Here is a 20,465-nt window from a genome sequence, read left to right on the forward strand (position 1 = left end):
TGTGCAGTTAGGCAGTTGGCAACCCTATGCACAGTGGGAAATGGTATTCCCAGCATCACAGCTAAAGATTGTTTAGCAGGAGTAGGTTTCAGAGAGGTAACGGTGTTAGTCTGTATCAGCAAAAAGAACAAGGAGTACTTGTGGCACCTTGGAGACTAACAAATGTATTTGGGCATAAGTTCTCTGTGTATATATATCTTCCTACTCTATTTTCCACTGCATGCATCTGATGAAATGGGTTTTAGCCCAAGAAAGCTTATGGCCAAATAAAGTTGTTAATCTCTAAGGTACCACAAATACTCCTCATTCTTTTAGCAGGAGTAGTTAGCACATATTATAAGGGATCATTCAAGGTGGAGAGGCCCGTTAACACCTCTGCAGTTATAAGACAAAAAGAGGGGGTTAGTGGGTTACAGATTGTTGTAATAAGCCATTTGTTCCACCTTGCATTTTGCTGTGACACTGGCAGTATCTGTCCCAGACCTGAGGAATAGCTCTGTGTGGCACGAAAGCTTGTCTCTCTCACCAACAAAAGTTGGTCCAGTAAAAGATATCACCTCCTCCACCTTGTCTATCTGACATCAGGTAAGGAAAAGCACAGCCACAGAGCCTGCTTCTCAGCAAGGTCAACGTTGTTAGTTCACACACCCAACCCACCAATTTACCATGGGCTATATTTTAAATCACCACTAGATGGTAGCATAGCCAGTAAATTTTGTTTTTCAATGTATTTGCCAGTTTTCAGTGTAAACACATACCCTGTTACTCTTTTGGCATTTTAAATAGTGCGGGGGAGGAAGGGGCCAGTTTCTTCTTTTTGAAAAATAGCTTTCTAGATCATCTTTAAAACTGGAGGAACTAGGGCCTGTTAACATTCTTTATGTTGTTAGATCAACTGATCTGATACTTGGTCCCTGTGCTACTTCTAATGTGGAAAACAAAAAGACTAGATGTTCAAAAAGTTGTGTTTCCATTGCACAGGCAAAATACACATTACATGCATTAGTGAAACTCATAGTCTTCAAAGTTTGACCCCAAATTTCTTACGGTGACCTTTGAGCAAGAATTTTTTAAAAAGCCTACATTAAAGTAATGAGCTAGAAGGAAAGAAAACAAGAGGTAAGCTACAATGATCAAATGGTTCATTTAAAGGTCTGATGGGGCCTATCTGGTGGGGATTTTCAATGCAGATTTCCTGTGCTCTGCTCTCTGAGTTATACTTCCCTTGAAACATTATAGGAACTCCACTTTCTTTCCTCTCCGAATTTCAGCACTGGTTTAAAGAGAACAGCGTTCATTACCATGGCTCTTGCTGCCCTCTGTGGCACATGCTTGCTTTCAGAGGATTATCCCACACCTCGCCTTCAAATATTTTGCAAGCACATCTGTTTCACCAACCATTCCACCTATAAAGACCACAGCACACTCTAAGTGAGTTCTATATTGCACCAACTCTTCACATTGTATTGTGCCCATTTTCTGATAGCCAATAGAATATAAGCTATTTAGTGATTAAATCTATTTCCACAGCATATCTTTTCTGCTGGCCAGTGCTGTGTTCACTTAGGGTGCTATAAAAAGAGTGAAACCTGTAATTATTGAGGGCATTGTATTTGCTGGACTCTTATGCAATATTTCATATCACTCATGCAAGGGACCAGCCTATAATACCACTTTTATTCATTCCAAAACATTTAAATAGCCAAGATAGCCAGTTTATAAACCACAAAACAAATTTTATATATATCTGATAAAAAATTAAAACCATTTTAGCTGACCTTTTATGGAGCAAAGAGTTTTGTTTAAACTGACAACTCTCCTGCCAGGTTGTAATTTTTGGCTGGAATCTTGAAAGCAGCCTATTGTTCTGATCTTTTCTAGCTAAAGCAGTGTGTGGGGACTATGAAGCCCTCTGGCATTCTCGCCTCATCCTGGTTTGACTCCACACATTTTGAACGACTTCTTGTCATACTCATCTCTGTGCTGGACATAATGCAACTGCGTAGAATGGTGCTCTTCCCTTCTCCCTGCTATTGCAACAAGAGGAACGTTTTGGGTGATTTCGCGGAATCATAGATCTGTAGGGCTCGAAGGGACTTCAAGAGGTCATCTATTCCAGCCTGCTGCACTGAGGAAGGACCAAGCAAGCTTAGACCATCCCTGACAGGTGTTTGTCCAATCTGTTCTTAAAAACTTCCAATGATGGGTATTCCACAACCCCCCTAGGTAACTTGTTCCAGTGCTTGACTATCCACATAGGTAGAAATTTTTTAGTATCTAACCTAGATCTCCCTTGCTGCAAAATAAGCTGGTTATTTCTTGTCCTCCCCTTGGTGGACAGGGAGAAGGTGACAGAAGAAGACAATTAGTGTAGAAATCCAAAGGTCCTGCAGTATTTAGGAATGGCCACTAGTAATAACATCATCCCTGTGAGGAGCCCAAAGCACTACTCGTGTGTCAAGTTGCTTCTATGCAATAGCTTTTGGGGGATTTGGACCCAGGACTTCCTGCACTATAGGTGACAGTTAGGACACTGGCAGAACAAGCCACTTCTTTTCCTTTGGTTTGCCCCCTTACAAAGCAAACTGTAAAGGAATTCTCAAAAATGTGAAATTATAGTATTCTCCTAACCTCTGCAGAGGCCGACTTAGGATTTGAACCCAGAGCCTCTCACACCCTAGATGAAAACTATACCAAAGTATCAACAAGACACTCAATTATCTTGGTTTTGTCCCTTTCAAGATGCCTTTGCAAAGACAAACAAAGAAGCTGTGGTGTTCTAGGGTCGTAATTCTTGCTTAAGCTTGTGAGGTCCTGAGTTCAAATTACAGAGAAGCCCTCACAGAGGGAAGGCCTGGATTTAAATTTCTGAGATAATTCCTTGTGCATATTATACAAAATCCTCTTGAAAGGGGAAAAAGCAATGATAAATGAGTGACACATTCCCATAAAGGTATGGCATCAGCTGTGTGCGTGAATGATGCCAGCACTCAAACGCAAGACAAGTCCTTGCAAAGATGGGGTGCGAAAGGGGAATCACCCTAGCTTTAAACTTGTGTGATGATTCCACCTGGCTAAATTAAAGAAACCATCTCCAAATGGGACAAAGTAGAGTATAAGCAGAGAATTATCTCAAAAATGTCGAGTTAGAGTAATGTTCCTGCCATAACACAAAGTCCCTTGATGTCTCCAGTGGGAAGTGTTTTGTAAACTATGCAAACATTATCTCAAAAATGTCTGCGGCTCTTTCTCTTTCATGGGAAGGAATTTGCATACTAAGCATGAGAAATTTGCTCCAAAGACAAGTTGTAACCTAACTTTCAAACCACTGCTCAGACTGTTCCACGGAGAATGCTGAAATCACACCGGTCCACCAGCAAATGAATGGCTTTGGGTTTATCAGCCATGAGCTAACATCTCATGCTTTGACAGGCACCATGTTTTCCCCAACAATGCAAGTTCTTGCTGGCATCTGTCATGTTATCAGAACCCACCCAATATTAGTCACACTCCCAGACTTCGTGCAGCACCATAAGCGCACTTCTTTATGTGGCACAAGGACACCTTTACTTTCCCACATTTGTCAGCAATTGCACTTGCAGCCTCCTGAATCTGAAGTAAGACTGACAGAGCTAGACAAACATGCCCAGCTATGGGCTGCCCTTTCTTTTGCAAATGAGGAATCAAGTCGTATTTTTTCCCCAAAAAACGTATGGGTGCCACACCTTTCCCATCCACTGCTAGAACTAGGGGGGGATTTGAAACTACACCCTCTGACATCAAAAGCCAAATGCGTAACTCCAGGCCTCATGGCTTTGGCTTGGTCTCTCAACAGGCATCTGTGGCTGTGTATGTGTGAGGCATTGTAGCACAGCTTGAAAATCAACTTTATTTCTCCCACCAATCATTAGGAAAAGCAAGCGACTCATCTTGCACCCGAACTAAATGGATACTGCGTGAACAAAGTGGGACGCTACATTGCTTTTGCATTGCTGAAGGGCATGTGAGTATCATGCATGTATCACGTACCAGGCATTGGTTGCCTGACACCTGAAAGATATCTTTATTTTCACAATTAATGGAAGCAGGGTTTTAGAAACAGATCCCATAACCACCGGCCAACATCATATCTGTACTCCAAGACGCCAGTGCGTGAATGTTCTTTTGTTTCTCAGGAAAGGGCCAGAGAACAGTGAAACAACCTAGGATTCCTGCTGACCAGTAAGTGGCCCCCTAGTGTTCACTCACTGCACTGTCAGATTTCAGGGTTTGATTGCTGCCTGATGCATCTTTAGTGTAAATAATAAAAATTAGTTGTGTTTACCTCCTCCTCCCTCACCAAGAGGAAATTCATCTCACTCAGCCGCTGCTGAGTTGGCTCTGACAATGCGTAAGTGGGATCAGGGAATGATATTACTATCACTGAAGGTTTTCTCTGGGGCCACATGCTGTACTTGCTCTGCACAGCACTGGCATGGAGTGCTAGGTGTATAAGCTCAAAGTAAAAGGTGAGGAGCCAGGCCAGGCAACACATGGGAACCTGATCCTGAATTCCTGAGAATACTGCTGGGAGACTGCCAAGGTTTTCCTGCCTAACAGGGTCTAAGAGGTTGCTAAGTGCCTCATTTGCACAGTGAGGAATGCACTTAAATCCAGGTTTCTGCAGACATGCCCATTCTTCACCCACAGCCTGCTCCCTTTTTTATTTGTAAGTAAGGGGGTAAGCAGGCCTGCAAGGGGTTTGAGATCTACCAATACCCTGTGGGAGAGACTACCCTTGAAGTTTAGCTTTCATTGCACCCACACAGAGCCTCTTCTTGGGCTGGAGTGCAAACGCATGCACTGTGCAAGGCTGATGTGCAAATATGGGCAGGCAGGCCAACCGAAAAAAAAGGACTGTGGGGCTTCCCATGTCTAGTTATGCATCCTCTCCAATGGATGACACCTTTCCACGGGACATCATGAGCTTCTTAGCTTTATTTGGTAGCTGCACTCTCTTTTAGATCCCTGGACTTGTCAGGAGTCACTGCTCTCTCTCCCTGTAGGACTGCCACTAGAATTATCAGCTCTCCTTTGGCAGTAGCCAAATCCTCTATCTGCTTGTCCTATCCAGGTAGATGTTTCCCTGCTCTCTTGTTGTTATCTGATAATATACACTGCTAATGTTATCTGATCTTCTCCAGCGCCTACCTCCTTCAGCAAGATCAGTTGTTTAATCTACTCTTCTGGGTCTCTGCTCAGCTCCCCAAAGGCATTTTTATTTTATAGGAAATCCAGGCAATTTACTCTAAGATGGTTTATTAACAGGATCTGAAAAACGTGAATGGTTCAGGCGAGGGTTTTGTTTCTATTCATTCCCACTTCTTCAGCTTCCCTCTTACAAGGAGGTTCAAAGAGAACCACCATGTTGGCTTTAGTCTCACCGTTGAATGATGGGGCTGGACTACCTTATGAGTCCCAGGGACGGAGAACGCTTTGATCACGGCAGAGCCCGCCAGCATTGTTCTGCCTCCCTGCCCAGACTGGCAGATCATCCTGTGCCCCTGCCTTTTAATTCCCATTCTAAAAATACATATACACCTGGAAGCATTCTTTTCAAAGCCTGTCTGGGGCACTTGATTTAATCTGGCAGGAAAATATAGTGACTGGGTCCTCTCCAGAGTTTGGAATCACAAGGCACTGCAATGATCTCCTCTCTAGATCCAATGCCAGATGTCTGAAGGAAAATCGAGGACCTTTGCATATTCAGTTCTCCAGAATAGAATTCATCTGCTCTGATCGGGTCCTTGCTGGGAAGGGATTGCTCTCTCTCTCTCCCAGGTCCTCCACTCAGCCTGAGCATAAACAGCAGGCCGCCAAGGTGCTAGAAAATAAAAAAGCAACATTTAAACAACTAGGAAAAAGCCCCTTCCCTGCCACTAAGATATGGGTGGAGCTGCCCCTGCCACCTCTCCCAGAGGCTACTACTAAGTCACTCCTCAGGGTTACCTGCCCCATGAATGCCACTTCTCAAGCCTTGTTTTCCCTGCCTTCAGACAACTGTGATCAGGAACAGGAAAATCTGGCACGGCTCCTCTCTCTTACAGACTCCCAGGAGCAGCTTTGCAGGACAGCATTTCACCCCTGCCAGCAGCAGTCCTCTCTCATGACACACCCGCCCTCAGCTCAGAGTCAGTGGGACTGAAGCAATCAGATGCAGACACCAAGCGTAAGGTCACTCCTGCTCCAACCACTATGACAGCCTCCCAGGAGGCAAGGCTCACCCATATAGCTATGGGTCCTACTCCATTTAGCATATTAGGGCAGCAGCCCAAGAGCAATACTTCTCATCATCCCATGGGCTGAAAGCTCTATCCTGTCACCAGTCTTCTATCTCACTTACAATCTGCTTTGGGGCATATTTATTCCATCCTTGCCAGCAAAATGAATACATCTGCAAAGGAATGTAATACTGTACAGTCTGCTGAGAAACACACACCGCCTGCATGACTGCATGTTTCCCTAACAAATCTTAAACAGCCAGGTAGGTTTATATATGTAACAGGCCTGTCTTTGTAAAGTGTGGCGAGGAGCTAAGCGTAAATTTATGATGAAGATGAGACATTTTGAACCAAGCACTGACTGTGCAGAGAAAGATTATCACATTACAAAGGTGTTGCCAAAATTCCTTTTCACCCCGTAGAGACTGCAGAAGGTTAATTTGCTCATATCTGATTGGTGACCTGTGAAATTCTCCAAGACACTTTTGCTCATTTACCTTGAAATTGTGGAAGAGGAGACTGATCAACATATAAATTAATGATGTGTGCACAGTATTGCTTCTGCTCTTCTCAGAGTCCTCAGATCTCCAGTCACAGTTGTATGTAGCTTCCTCTGAAGTTACAGGTTTGGGTACCAGCACCATATCTGTGTTTATACAGTTGCATTAGTTAATCAAATTCACAACAGTCCTTAATCCATATTAACTCAGTGTAGACAAGGTAGCATATACACCTAAAGCAGTGAAGACAAGTCCCAATAGCCATAGCCAAATACAATTTAACCCGGCAAAGGCTGAGGATGCAAGATACAGTTCAAATAAGACATTATTGATTTGGGGCTCAGTGCAGGAGACAATAAGTCAGTCTGTATATGATCAGAGAAACCATAACAGGAGTGTTTAAATTCAGTAATCATTTGTTATTCAGACTTAACTAATAAATCAGCGTGGCTTTGTAGAACATGTCTGCCCTGCAGCACCCCCTGCTGAGTTTAGTGCAGTGCTGCCCACGTTCCCTTCCTCAGTTTCCCTTCTCAGAAAGCCAATAACTAGACTTCAGGCACACTTCACCCAATAATACCCTCCTGTCATAAACATAGAGATAAGGGCAGCTATACTGAATCGCTTTACCTGTAAGGGGTTAAGAAGCTCAAATAACCTGGTTGGCACCTGACCAGAAGGACCAATAAGGAAAGAAGATACTTTCAAATCTGGCAGGGCGGGGGTTGTTTGTGTTCTCTTTGTTTTTGTTCCCTGTCCGGATGGAGAGAGAAGCCAAGCAGGGACATCTCCTCCTGAAAATATACCTGGAATAATCCAAGAATTACAGAAATTGTAAATGAGGCAAGGAAATGTGTTAGATTATCTTTTGCTTTAGCTTGTGAATCTTCCTATGCTACAAAGGTAATTTTATTCCTGTTTTTGTAACTGTGAAGCTGAGTCTAGAGGGGAGTCCTCTGTGTTTTAAATCTTTTTATTACCCTGTGAAGTTACCTTCCATCCATAATTTTTCAGGTGTGATTCTTTTACTTCTTTCTTCACAATAAAGTCCTTCTTTTAAGAACCTGATTGATGTTAGTGTCCTAAAGATAAGGAAAGACAAGGAAAGGAATTTGTGCCTTGGGGAAGTTTTTAACCTAAGCTGGTAGAATATAAACTCAGGGGGTCTTTCATGCGGGTCCCCAAATCTGTACCCCAGAGTTCAGAGTGGGGAGGGAACCCTGACACCTCCTTGTGGCTTATTACAAAACTTCCCACAAAAGGATCCATAACAAAAAAATCTCAAATAAAGAAACAGTTCTTCCTGCTTTCAGAGCTCCTCTGAAGCCTGCCCTCTAAGCTCTGCTCCCACCCCCCTCGGGTTTTCGTCTCAGACTTTACGTCTCTGATTATAGCAGGTACCCCAGCCCCTCCTCCGTAAGGTTGGGTAGTTCAAGGAATTATCATCCAGCTCCTTACCAGGAGCTTCTGCAGTGGGGTTGCCATTTGTCTATTTCAGCTGGCCTCACTCCATCCTCAGGCTGAGAAGGTTTGGTAGCCTTCTCCTGCTGGTGTCTGCTCCCTGTTAATTCAGGACTGGGCAGGAGCCTTCATAATCCTTGCACCATCTGCTAGCCTCCGCACTGCTAGAAGAGACAGCACTTAGCTGGCCCCTTCTCCCAGCTTATCCCCATTGGTTGGGAAACAGGGGAGCTTTGCAAGGCTCCTGGCCCTTAAAGAAGCAGTACTTGGGTTTCCTCCCAAGCCCAACTTACTCTCTGGCCTGCTTCCTCTCTTCTAATATCTCCCAGGTCCTTGTACCTATAATCAGACCTTTCAAGTCTTAAAGAGTCATGCCAGGGGCTGCGGTGAACTGACCAGTAGACCATACTGCCCAGAGGGGACAAACTACCCCATCACATGTGGACCCTTTTTTTTTTCATGGATTGAAATTGATCTGTACAATTGTAATCCACTAACATCATTATTTACTAGGACTGTCAAGCAAATAAAAAAATAAATCATGATTAATTGTGTGATTAATTGCACTGTTAACAATAAGAGATACCATTTATAAAAATATTTTGGATGTTTTCTACATTTTCAAATATATTGATTTCAATTACAACACAGAATACAAAGTGTAAAGTGCTCATTTTATATTTATTTTTATTACAAATATTTTCACTGTAAAAACCAAAAGAAATAATATTTTCAATTCACCTAATACAAGTACTGTAGTGTAATCTCTTTATCATGAAAGTTGAATTTACAAATGTATAATTATGTAAAAAAAAACTGCATTCAAATATAAAACAATGTAAAACTTTAGAGCCTACAAGTCCACTCAGTCCTACTTCTTGTTCAGCCAATCACTTAGACAAACAAGTTTGTTTACATTTGCAGGAGATAATGCTGCCTGCTTCTTGTTTACAATGTCACCTGAAAGTGAGAACAAGAGTTTGCATGGCATTGTTGTAGCCGGTTCTCAAGATATTTATGTGCCAGATGTGGTAAAGATTCGTATGTCCCTTCATGCTTCAACCACCATTCCAGAGGACATGCATCCAAACAATTCAAAGCAGTGTGAACTTATGGATATTCATTTTCATCATCTGTATCAGATGCTACCAGCAGAAGGTTGATTTTCTTTTTTGGTGGTTTGGGTTCTATAGTTTCCGCATCGGAGTGTTGCCCTTTTAAGACTTCTGAAAGCATGCTCCATACCTCGTTCCTCTCAGATTTTGGATGACACTTCAGATTCTCAAATGTTGGTTCAAGTGCTATAGCTATCTTTAGAAATCTCACATCAGTACCTTCTTTGCGTTTTGTCAAATCTGCAGTGAAAGTGTTCTTAAAACGAACAGCATATGCTACGTCATCATCCTAGACTGCTATACCATGAAGTATATGGTAGAATGCTGGTAAAACAGAGTAGGAGACATACAATTCTCCCCCAAGGAGTTCAGTGACAAATTTAATTAATACATTATTTTTCAACGAGCATCGTCAGCACAGAAGCACGTCCTCTAGAATGGTGGTTGAAGTATGAAGGGACATATGAATCTTTAGCACATCTGGCAGATAAATATCTTGCAATGCTGGCTACAAAAGTGCCATGTGACCGCCACTTGTCACTGTCAGGTGATGCAAATAAGAAGTGGGCCACATTATCTCCAGTAAATGTAAACAAACATGTTTGCATTAGCAACTGGCTGAACAAGAAGTAGGACTGAATGGACTTGCAGGCATAGGCGCTGAGTCTGGGGGTGCTGCAGGGCTGGAGCATCCATGGGGAAAAATTAGTGGGTGCTCTACACCCACCGGCAGCCAAGCTATCCCCGCCCCTCCCTCCCCCGAGCACAGTGTCCCTGCTCCTCCCGCTCCCAGCTCTTTCTGCCCACCGCCTAACAGTTGTTTAGCAGTGCTTAGGACTTTCCAGGAGGGAGCGGGAGGAGTTGGGATGTGGCACGCTCGGGGGAGGAGGCGGTAAAGAGACGAGGCAGGGGCAGGGACTTGGGGGAAGGGGGTGGAATTGGGGCAGGGCAAGGGTGGGGCCAGAGGTGGGGGGGTCGAGCACCCTCGGGGCAGAGGGGAAGTCGGCGCCTATGCTTGTAGGTGCAAAAATTTTACATTGTTTTTGAGTGCAGTTATGTAGCAAACAAAACCTTCATTTGTGAGTTGCACTTTTATGATAGATATTGCATTACAGTACTTGTACAAGCTGAATTGAAAAATACGATTTCTTTTATCATTTGTACAGTGCAAATATTTGTCATAAAAAATGATAATATAAAGTGAGCACTGTACACTTTGTATTCTGTGTTGTAATTAAAACAGTATATTTGAAAATGTAGAAAAACATCCACAACTATTTAATAAATTTCAATTGGTATTCTATTGTTTAACAGTGCGATTAAAACTGTGATGGAGATTAATTTTTTTAATCGCGATTAATTTTTTTGAGTTATTTGTGTGAGTTAACTGCGATTAATTGACAGCCCTATTATTCACAGATTTGAGGTTTCCTTTTCAGCATTTCTAACTGACATCCTACAATTCAGAATTGAATGGCTAGAGACTGTAGTGCTCTATATTAGCCACAGCATATCTACTCAGAAACATGGGACTCATCATACCAGACCTAATCAGTGGGTCTTCTTGTTCCACACCCTGTCTCCTCCAATACTAGTCAGTAACTAGATTGTAGTGGGCAGTTTGGTCTTCAAAGGTATTTAGGTGCTTAACTCCCATTGAAATCCATGGGAGTTAGGCACCTAAATACCTTTGAGATTCTGTGCCTTTATTCCTAACCTCATGCTGTTGGAGGTTGGCTTCTCCTCTGAGGGAGGTTTTTGAAGGTTGATTATCCATATACATTGTACTCTGTCTAATGTAAGAGTGGATGATTTCATTATTTAGATAAAAGCCTAATCCTTTTTTTAATCCTACTCGGCTGAAGGCCTCCATGATATCTAGTGGCAGTGAGTTCCACAGGCTAACAACATATTCTGTACTTTTGAAAAAAGGGAGATAGCTTTTAATTGCTTTAAATTTGTTGCCTTTTGCTTTAATTCAGTGTCTCAGTGGGCAACCCTGAAGTTATGGAACCTCTTTCAAGGAGAGACAGTTGCTTACTCTCCATTCTCTGGCACAGAGCCAGCCACAAATTTCGAAATCCATAATCAGCTCCATGACAACCAAAACTGGGCACAGCAGTAAACCTCTATATTCCTATAAAGCATCAGGTACTGGCCATTTCTGGAGGTCAGATACTAGGCTTACCAGATAACAGAATGTCAATGTTGGAAGGGACCTCAGGAGATCATCTAGTCCAACCTCATGCTCAAAGTGGGACCAATCCCCAGATTTTTGCACTGATTCCTAAATGGCCCCCTCAAGGATTGAGCGCAAAACCCTGGGTTTAACAGGCCAATGCTCAAACCACTGAGTTATCCCTCCCCCTTTAAAGCAAATCCTAAATTCATAGTAAGTTTCAACAATATATTCTAAACAGTGGGGGTTGCAGTAAAAATATTAAAATGCACTAATATAGTAATACTAGCAAAGGCTGCATGATACTCTGTGTTGCTGTCTTTTTATAAAAAGGGATTTTTAAAAATCTTTTCAGAAATGACCACCCTTAATAAGCCTCTTCCCTGGACTAAGAAGCCATTTACCAAGATTCAGTACATTCTGAAAAGAACCAGGGGTTAAATTTTCAAAGGAGACTAGTGATTTGGGGGAGATGGGGAAGACAGTACTGAGACACCAAGGATACGGTAAGCACCCGCCCTCTGAAAGCCAGGGCCTTTTAAGATATCCCATGTTGGGCACCCAAAAAATGGAAGCAGCTAAAATCAGTAGTTACCTTTGAAAATATAGAACTGTATATATAAAACATGAATATACCTTTACAGTGAGAGGCTTTAAAAATGGAAAAGGACAACCCAGAACAAATCAATCTCTTCTGCTGAGTAGCCTTGTATATCTAGATCATCTTTCCTCTGTGTTGCAATGCCTGATTCTTAATTGCTGTGGTACCTTGTGAGAAGGCAATGACCAACAGTCTGGTGAGACATTTCTGGAAGGAATGCACTCTTTCCACAGTCTCTAGGGGAAACATCTTCATGACCAAGGGGTAAATGTTCCCCTCTATCACCTATGCTTGCAGAGGGGAGAAAAAGCCAGGGTGCAGGAGAGAGGGTGGACAACAATTTGTGCTATTAAAAAGACTTAGTGGGCCCAAAGCTGCTCTGAAATTCCCAGGTTGGTGCTGTGGCTAAGAGCACTTTGCTCCATCTGCCTTTGGTAAAAAGAATGCAAGCTCTGATTCCAAAAGGGGACCTCGTTAAGACCACTTAAAGGCTGAAGCAGGTTTGGGAACAGGCACCATGAGAGATCACCTCTTTCCTCATGCAATACAGCCACACATCACATCCATGGAGGGGTTCATGCTGGAGCTCCCTCAAATTCATTCTGAAGATGGCCCTGGAAGGGCTTTCCTACCCCCGGGATCAGCCAAAGCCTGGATTGGTTAGACATTCACGTACACAAGGGTCATCCTTCCTCCTGTACATTTTGTGAAGGGGGGCTGGAGTGGAGAAGAGTTGATAGATGCCTGCTGAGAGCAGAAAATTTGACTTTCATTTGGGCAGGAAGATTAGCTTGGTGTATGGAACATGAATTATATTATGTCGGTCAGGGCACCCCCAGAGCTTTCCGGATCCTTATGCATTGAAATAAACAAACATCTACCAACCACCCACTAAGGGGTTCACTTGAAATACACTGTCAAAGAAACCTGATTGATTTCACAGAGGAGGAGTTCTAACTAGCGTGCTGTACTGCAGGTTGCCTAAGCTTTTCCATTGTTTTCAACCAGTCATATATTTCTGAAATATATACAAAAATGACTAACGTCTCTGGTGCCAAAGTGGGTGAGGGCAGAAAGATGAAATTTAGCAGCCCCATGCCTCATTGAGTATGCAGCTTGGCTGGTGTCCAGTGGAATAAGCAGGAGCTCTCCCTGAACAATGAAACTAAAACCAACATTCACAAATAATTTGATTTAGTTACAAAAACTGAAAATAAATAATTTAGTTTCCATAGAGACCTACTGTTTTAATCTGGGTTGACCATCTCAGTAGAAATTGTCTTGCGTTCTTCATTTCAATTGTAATAAGTGACTTAAATAAGTGCCATGCCATTTCTTTATACACTGCACACCATGCAGTCTGTGCACTGAGCTAAGGATCTACAGACCAAATACTACGTGAGCAAGGTACTTAAAGAATATATTGTGATGCAACCTTAATGTTGTCCTTTCCTGACTCTCCAGTGCTTATCTTTGCATCCTTACTCTTCTCTCAATGCAATATTTTTGTGCAGAATATAGGATAACCAGACAGCCTGGTATAATAGTGCAATTTACCTTGATTTAAGTAAAGCCTGTTGTGCAATCACTCACAAGTAGTTTGTGAATATGATCCAAAATGTAGGCAGTACTAAAGAACAAAACAGATTGAACCCTTTCTTCCAACTAAGAGACTAAGAGGTGGAGTCTCATTCCTTGGCTCTGCTTGAGCTGGGCTTTGCAGAGGACTGGGGGCATCCAAGCTGGCTTTACACAACGTTGTATCCTCCTCACACTCCTAAATCCTTAGGCTATGCACCTTCAACCATCCTCAGAGAGACTTTAAATTCCACCCAGCTGCCTACAGCCACAAGGGACTGTTAATGACAGTCAGGGAATGCCAAATTGCAACCAACCTCACAACCATTCTCCTGCCACCTGCCTCTACATCACCCAAGGATTGCCCAATACTTGGGAAATACTGAGTCATTATGTAAGCCATTGTTATACTCTCTTTTTCCACTGCAGGAGTGATGAGAAAGGGCTGAAAAAGAGGCAAAGAGCTGGCCCGAAGGCAGAAAATCCTTTTGGAAGAATAATTGGACTCCCACAGGGCTCAGTGGAAGGAACAATTTAACATATTAGTTATGGACTGAGAAATCTGAACTAACTCCGTGGTCTCTGAACTCAGATGATACAAAGCTATGAACGAGTGGAGGTAGCAAGATTGCAGGAGGATTTAAATATAAGGGACGGAGTGGGCAGGAGGGGAGCAGATCCACATCAAGACCCATAACGGGGGAGGGCTAGCCCAGCCCAGTGGTTTGAGCATTGGCCTGCTAAATCCAGGGTTGTGAGCTCAATCCTTGAGGGGGCCAGTGAGGGATCTAGGACAAAAATCAGTACTTGGTCCCACTAGTTAAGGCAAGGAGCTGGACTCCACAACCCTTCAAGGTCCCTTCCAGCTCTAAGAAATATAGGCATACCACCATATATTATTATACTATATCATGGCCTTGCACACTAGTGACTGCACTTTTTACATTTCACTCAGTTCAGATAATCAAACTAAACTAGGCAGTTACAGTGTTTCTCATCAATTGCATTTTCTGATTCTTCTGCTCCACAGCCAATGCAGTCATATTTAGATTGAAAACATATTCAAGTTTAAAAGAGTTTATAGAAATTTAAGATCTTTTCTCTAAACATTTCTCTGCATAGTAGGGAAAAGTTGTTGATTCTTTTTAATAAATAACCCATATTTGGGATAAAATTAAATTCCAAAAGGAGAAGATAAGTATTTCTTGGAAATTAACACTGGCCCATTATGCACAACATAAACAGCTTCTGTCTAAACATCAAGTTTCATTAATATTATTATTGAGAAAAGGGAAAATATTGGTAGTCACAACAGCCATATCCAGATGGATAAATCTAGAGTAAAACTGTTAAAACTTGCTTGCTTTTAGCCTTCAAGCACAAGTTTTTGCTGTAGGCCAGGGTTCCACCTGTACCTTCAATTGATGGAATAAGAGTGAAATCCTGGCCCTTTGAAGTCAATGGCAAACCTCTCATTGCATTTTACCATGGACTTCAAGGAGCCAATGAAGTATTTGGTCACTGATTAAGTAATTATCACATTCGGCTTATTCTAGATTTTCTACTTGAAGAGTACCTTAAAATCCATCAATGATAAAATGGTCCGTAATTAACTATAAGATTCGGTAGTCAATCCTCAATTACAGATATTTACTTTTAATTGTAACTTTTAAGGAAAATTAGTTAATTGAAGTATTGGCTTGACATGAACATTAGTGTCTTCTCTTCACCTATAGAATAGTTACAGAATGAGCTGAGTGGAAATATACATTTCCCCCACATTGCTCTTCAAATAACTCTCAGTCCTGACCGCCTCAAGGGAAGGCAAGCTGATCTCTAAGTCCCATTCATCATGATTTGGGCACCTATCCATTATTAAAGGAACTGAAACCAAAATAGTTCTATGGCCTAACATCTGCAGTTAACTTTCACCTCTACCAACCTGTACTGATCTGAACCAATAACCTAGAGGTGTGTCCCTGTGTTCCATTACCAGTCTTGTGAGCCACTCAGCACTCCATCATATGTAATGCTTTTACGCAAAGACTTTCACTGCTTGCCTAGGCATTGGTTTTATTGAAGCTTTAGTCAGAGTCTAAGCAAGGCCAACAGCTTCTTTTCCTTGTTACACAGAACAGCCATAATGGGTTAGACCAAAGGTCCATCTATCCCAGTATCCTGTCTTCTGACAATAGCCAATGCCAGGTGCCCTAGAGGGAATGAACAGAACAGCTAATCGTCAAGTGATCCATCTCCTGTCACCCAGTCCCAGCTTCTGGCAAACAGAGGCTAGGGACACCATCTCTGCCCATCCTGGCTAATAGCCATTGATGGACCTATCCTCTATGAATTTATCTAGTTCTTTTTAAAACCCTCTTGTAGTCTTGGCCTTCACAACATCCTCTGGCAAAGAGTTCCACAAGTTGACTGTGCGTTTTGTGTGTGTAGAAATACTGCCTTTTGTTTGTTTTAAACCTGCTGCCTATTAATTTCATTTGGTGACCCCTAGTTCTTATGTTATGAGGAGTAAATAACACTTCCTTATTTACTTTCTCCACACTACTCATGATTTGATAGACCTCTATCATATATCCACCCTTAGTCATCTCTTTTCCAAGATGAAAAGTCCAAATTTTATTAAACTTGCCTCATACAGATGATGTTCTATATCCGTAGTAACTTTTGTTGTCCTTCTCTGAACCCTTTCCAATTCCAGTATCTTTTTTGAGATGGGGCGACAACACCTGCATGCACTATTCAAGATGTGGGCATACCATGGATTTATATAGAGTCAATACGCTATTTTCTGTCTCGTTAACTATCCATTTCTTAATGATTCCCAACATTCTGTTAGCTTTTTTGACTGCCGTTGCACACTGAGTGGATGTTTTCAGAGAACTATGTAAAATGACTCCAAGATATCTAACAGCTAATTTAGACCCCATCATTTTATATGTATACTGTAGTTGGGATTATGTTTCCAATGTGCATTACTTTGCATTTATCAACACTGAATTTCATCTGCCATTTTGTTGCCCAGTCACCCAATTTTGTGAGATCCCTTTGTAGCTCTTCGCAGTCTGCTTTGGACTTAACTATCCTGCATGGTTTTGTATCATCTGCAAATTTTGCTACCTCACTATTTACCCCTTTTTCCAAGTCGTTTATGAATATGTTGAATCATATAGGTCCCAGTGTCGACCCCTGAGGGACACCACTATTTACCTCTCTCCATTCCAAAAACTAACCAATTATCCCTACCCTTTGTTTCCTATATTTTAACCAGTTGCTGATCAATGAGATGACTTCCCTCTTATCATATGACAAATTACTTTGCTTAAGAGCCTTTGGTGAGGGACCTTGTCAAAAACTTTCTGAAAATCTAAGTACACTATATCCCCCTTGGCCACATGCTTGTTGATCCCCTCAAAGAATTCTAGTAGATTGGTGAGGCATGATTTCCCTTTACAAAAACCATGTTGACTCTTCCCCAACAAATTATATTTATCTATGTGTCTGACAGTTCTGTTATTTACTATAGTTTCAACCAGTTTGCCCAGTAATGAAGTCAGGCTCACTAGCCTGTAATTGCCGGGATTTTTTAGTACAGCTCAAGTAGCTTTTCCCTCCATCACAAGAGGCAGGTTTAGACTCCTTGAGGTAACTACAAGCTCTAGTCAGAGAAGAGGTAAAGGCCTTCTAGGCTAGCTATCCCAGCTACTAGAACCTTCCTAAGAAGCTGGGGGGCGAGGCTGACTGAGGATAAAGACAGTAGATATTCCTGGATAGCCTTTTAAAAATAAAGATTTTAAATACTTCAAAGTATTTAAATTGCGTTGTAAGCCCAGGGCACATCAGACATCTCTGTAATCATTCAAAGTCATGCAGAGGACAGTTCTGACAGTTTGCAAGCTACAGCTCAAGAAAGAAGTGTCACTCCCTTACTAGGAGAAAGTGGCTCTCTCCCGTCCTTGCTATTACGCCATGAAGTTACTGTGATACATGGTAGCAGTTCATGGGTTTACAAATGATCTGAAGAGTCCAGAGATCTTGATGACTAGCTTTGTTTTTCTAATAAGTAAAGTGGAAACATGCTTGCATTGGATAAAATCACATGTTAAGGGCTGCAGGTGCTTCTTCACACAGTACAACACATTTCCCAGGAGACTCTATGACAGTCAGCTTGCAGAAGCCAGAGTTATGTCAGACTACCATGTGTCTTTAGACAAATTGATTACCTTGATATAGTCCAGCTAAATCAGCATTTTGTCTCCTGAAACTGGATTACAGGCAGCACTGACTGTATGGAGAGGAGGACTAGCCAACGTTATCCTGTAGGATTTCTTTTTGGGCTACAGATAATGGCCCAGAACATTAAGATCTCCATTTCAGTTCTGCCCAGATTCTAGGCTAAAAAAAAAATCTCACTTGGTCTCTAGTTTGCTTTTACGGTTTGGTTAGTCTCCCATTTTAATGCCCAACTGCAAGCAAGAGTCTTCAATGAAGAAGAAAGAGAAAAGTAAAATCTATGCAAAACAAAGTTCCCCAGTAAATACTGTAATGAACAAGTCACCTGAAAACAGAATATAGAAGAAAAGGTTTTCATAAGATCCGAAGGCACTACCACACTGTGCTAGCAAACAGGAGCTTCGCAACTTACCATCCCAAATAAATATACCTCTCTGCTGCTCCAAGAGCTACAAGAGACAGCACCTGCTCAAATCTATACACAGCCTTCTTCTCCATTCACTATTTTTACATGCACTCCACTTTGCCACCTATTCAGGTTATTTTAAATTTGAGCAGTTTCTTAACCCTCTATGATACTACAGCACACAACTATGTCCTTCACCTCACTTTTCCCTTTCTCCACTGACATTAATGCTAAAATTACCATAGTAATTTATTCTCTTGAAGTTCTACATGCCATAACATTTTTACAACAAACCTATAGTACTACATTCTTAAAGTATAGCCACAGTCTGAATGACCATGTGACAGACCTCCAGATACACCCAACACCTTCTCTCATCAACTTACTGAACACTGCTAATGGTCCCTACAGCAGCCTTCCTTGCTGTTTTTCCCAGCATGCCTTTCTGCAGCGGGCCCTTTAAATTTGGCAGCCTCATGCAGCTGCAGCCCTAAAGAAACCATTTTCTAGTTAGCAGCTGTATATTTTTCTTTATCAGTTGGTAAGTACCTGTTATGTTCTCTCTCCTCCTCCACATTTTTTATACTACTGAGGAGATGGTATATTCTCTCACTGTATTGCAATGATATCTTATTACTTAATGCATCTGTTCCTGGTGCATTTATTGAGCCCTATGTGGTTGTTTTACCGGCAAAAACAAGCGTATACTGATGGTTGGCACTGTGGAGCCAAAAAAAGCTACAAGAAACAAACTTGATTCTATTCTGTCTTGTGTATTATCAACAGAGGTATGCGCTAAGTGCACAATCTGTATTACTGAGGATGATGTATAGACCATGACACAGCTGAATTTTCAGATCCCAGGGCAAGCTTTGTAAGGCTGGCATTTAGAAAAAGTGAACATACGAACTGAGTAAATCCGATTTGGAAGTTAATAACAATGGATGAATAGGAAGTCTAGATTAACATGTGGTCCCTTCTAGCCATAAACTCTATGACTATATCCCTCCTCCATATTATTTTCACAGTCTTGGCACTTTGAGGGCCTTATCCAATTCCCAGTGAAGCCAATGAGACTCCTTTACTTCCATAGGAGTTGGATTAGTCCTTGATGGGAGATTTACGGTTCTTTGCCCTGCAGTAGGGTACAGGGGATAAAGATACTAGGTGGAACTGAGTGTGCTTGTATTTCTACTTAGCAGTGAGGTGAGTAAAGCATAATAATGTATGTGCACTTCACTGTCCTGTAGGGATGCGGTGGTGTGATGTTTAGATGTGCTTGGAATGATCAGAACTGTGACACAGCAGGTGGGCACAGCCTAATTGTGCTAGGTGGCCCCAGGGCACAGCCTGGGTGAGAGAGGGGCACTCTTGAGTGTGCAACATGGCCCGGGGCACAATCTGAGTGTGCAACGCCACCTCCTGCGGGTGAGCGGGGCTCAGCCCTAGGCGCTAGGCCGCCCTCCCCTCTGCGGGCCGGGGGGGGGGGGGGGGAGAAAAGGAGCGCTGTGCACCGAGGGGCCTGTCGCCTCCTGTTGGCGAACTGGGGCGGTGCCGTTGCCGTTAACAACCCGCGGCCCATGCTCGCCCCAGAAGCCAGGGCTCGTGGCAGCCGGGGCGCGGGCCGTACCTGCTGCCTGGGCCGGGGAGCCCGGGCTCGGGCCGAGCTCTCAGCGCCGCGGGAAGAAGGGGGCGGTGCAGCCGGCCGCAGCGGCGCACTTCCCCCGCAGATCTTCGCCCAGCTGCTGGGCCCGCCCGTCCGCCCCTGCCCCGGGGCACCCGGGCCGCCACCCTCGCTGCCGCCGCGCAGCCCGGCGAGCCGCAAAGGGGGGCTAAGCAGGGGGGAGGCGCACTGACGGCAGCGGTGTCAAGTACGGAGCGCCGGGTTACGTGCCGACGCCGGGCTGCCACGACTCGCCGTCTGCGGGGAGAGCCGAGCCGAGCGCCGGGGCTGTGCGTGCGCTGTGAGCGGCGGGCTCAGGCCGGGCCTGCTCTGCTGCTCCGCCGCAGCCAGCCGCCTCCCTGCCCCCGGCAGCTCCAGCGCGGCGCAGGTGCGCTCACCTGTCGCCGGGGCCAGCGCGCCGCAGCCCAGCGTCCCCCAGACCCGCTCCATGTGA

At 43.3% G+C, this 20,465-nt stretch overlaps 1 long non-coding RNA gene across 3 annotated transcripts; it reads right to left on the reverse strand.

The window, feature by feature from the left end:
• Window positions 1-1,574: 1,574 nt before the first annotated feature.
• LOC127055680 (uncharacterized) lies at window positions 1,575-20,064 on the reverse strand. Of its 3 annotated transcripts, none has more exons than XR_007775544.1 (5): window positions 19,979-20,064; window positions 8,219-8,382; window positions 7,754-7,842; window positions 6,758-6,906; window positions 1,575-5,863 (listed from the first exon to the last, which is right to left on the reverse strand). It is a non-coding gene; the product is annotated as an uncharacterized LOC127055680 (long non-coding RNA). The 3 variants fall into 3 exon arrangements; XR_007775546.1 differs by having other exon boundaries at window positions 8,219-8,385; XR_007775543.1 differs by lacking the exon at window positions 19,979-20,064 and adding an exon at window positions 19,584-19,954 and having other exon boundaries at window positions 8,219-8,385.
• Between the last annotated feature and the right edge of the window lie 401 nt (window positions 20,065-20,465).

This window comes from Gopherus flavomarginatus, chromosome 7 (assembly GCF_025201925.1).
Source record: "Gopherus flavomarginatus isolate rGopFla2 chromosome 7, rGopFla2.mat.asm, whole genome shotgun sequence".
NCBI lineage: Eukaryota > Metazoa > Chordata > Testudines > Testudinidae > Gopherus > Gopherus flavomarginatus.